Raw genomic sequence first — 2,443 nt, 5'->3', positions numbered from 1 at the left:
TATTTCAAATGTCTGATTACAATTTTAATATTTGCTATGCAATAAGACTGATTTTGGATAGTGTTTTGCTCCATTTAGTTTCTGAAGGAATAAGTGAAGTGCCCCTGTAAGTACTGAACTAACACTGCAGTTACGGGTTTCTTACAGAAGAGGGCAGCAGTTTACTAAAACAATGGACGTCACATTGACAACAAACACAGGTAGAAGTGAGAGCATTTACTGAGATCCGCCTCGCTCAGCCGAGAAGTATCGCTGTGTACACCTGTATCATGAGTCTCAAATGCGTCTCCTTTGACGGTTGACCTGGTATGAGTCGGATTCGGGTGAACGTCTCTGGTTTTGTAACTAAATCATCACTAAATCAAAGTGTTGCCGGGCGTCAGAGATTGACAGGTTATCGTCTTCTCCTGTTGATGCCATATAACTAATGACAGAATTATAATGGCAGAATGTTTTCACGCCATATATTCACTTAAGGTGATGATACACAGGGCAACTTTTTGAGCAATCTTGCTGGGCAATGTTGCCGTCAACGGGCAACCAGATGAGACACAGGGCCCACGACTGATCTAAATTATCCAGACAGAAATTTACTACCAATTTTCAATGGGAAAGTGCCCAAGCAACAATCGATCGGCAAGATTTCCCAGCAACATTGCTCAAAAAGTTGCCCTGTGTATCATCACCTTTAAAGTATTTCATTATATTATAACAGATATGTGAACACTAATATGGTTATGTTTGGAGAGCGTGAAATTGACTAAAACGTCTTGGGGTTTATTGTTTAGCTCTCCACTTTTTATCACCTCATATCTTAATACTAGGTGTAAATGAGGTTTTAAGAGGGACAAAATTAACTTTAACTTTATTTATAAAAACTATGATTAAATGGGCCCTCTATCGGTTAAAAAACAGAATTGCATGCATTTTGCAGATTAATATGGTCCTTTCTTATAGCTAATAGGAGACAGGGATAGCTGCACGTTGGAGTGATGAGTGAATTGCTACAACAGAAACTAACCCTAAACCCTACCCCACACACAGACAGAGAGCTTCCGCGACCAATAATAAAGATACAGAGATATTTCTCTACACCTCTACCTTTTGGCACGTCCATTACTCCAACCTGCAGATACTCACATGCACTTAGAAAAAAAGATAGATATTATCCTACAGCTCATTAAACATTCACTACAAGGCTTAAGAGATATAACCAGTTTAGATGGAGAGGACCTCAAGCTGACTAGCTAAAGACATCAGCTATATCCATTAATAGACAATATTTCCTTGAAAATAAATTCCAGCACAGCACTACAGCAACTATAATGAAGTGACCCTCTACAATAGATAATGCTTCATGAACTCTGTTAGAGAGCTATATATGGCAATTTATCTGTTCAATAAAATACCTTACTCACCTGTTGAGAAATAAAAAATGGCATCTCTACATCACTTTTACAACATTTCAAATCGCTATTTCTCGCCATCTCTGAAAAGCCAAAAACAAAGTTGATTCTTGTTTTATTAAAAGCTCTGTCACGTTCTCTTTGTGTCAGCAGACTTTTCCCAGAGATTGGAGATTTAGCTGCTCCATGTCAACATTTCTCACTCGTTGTGACAACTAACCTGTTCCACGATACAAAATTCCCTGTGAACCTTCTCACTAGGTCTAATGTAGGCCTATATATATATATATAAAAGTTACATCCTTTAAAATTCTATTAAAATTAAATGGTATAATATGGAGTTATATTTTTTTTTTGTCAAAAAGATGGTGTAAACCCATGTTCAGTGGTGGACAGGAGGCCATATGGAGGATATATAAACACTGGGATAATATTGTACAGACCCAAAGCCTCCCGTTTGCATGCATGGGCCTCTTACAACAATCACAACGTGTGTATGTTGACACAACACACAAAGCACACTGAGCCCCTGCACGTGTACAACATTTACTTGTTTTCTTTGTTTTAATGTTTTTCCTTTGGACATTCTGAACCAGTTTTGTCACATTTAATGTAATTAAATTTGTTTTGATAAGCCTCTTGCTTGATGTCACTTTAGAAAGTCTGACCCTCAGATGACCTCTGACCTCCTCAGCCAACACATGCACAGGAAACAGAATCTGATAGAGGACTTCCAGACCAACTTCATGAGGAAACGGGTAGGATACATGCAACAGAGGTTCAACAACCTATTTGTAATGTGACACACACACACACACACACACACACACACACACACACACACACACACACACACACACAGAGGCGGCCTTTGCAATTTCAGAGGCCAGTTTCAAAGAAACAGTTGGAGGCCCCCATATGAGAAAAAAAAGACAGACAAAAGCATTTCATGCAATGCGACTGCAATTACTTTATTATCTCTGTTATATTTAACAATGTTATCTCATATTTCACTATTAATAGTCTAATTATAAACG

The sequence above is a fragment of the Squalius cephalus genome, assembly GCF_949319135.1.
Source record: "Squalius cephalus genome assembly, contig: scaffold_115, whole genome shotgun sequence".
NCBI classification, from domain to species: domain Eukaryota; kingdom Metazoa; phylum Chordata; class Actinopteri; order Cypriniformes; family Leuciscidae; genus Squalius; species Squalius cephalus.
Note: the sequence above shows the minus strand (reverse complement) of the source record.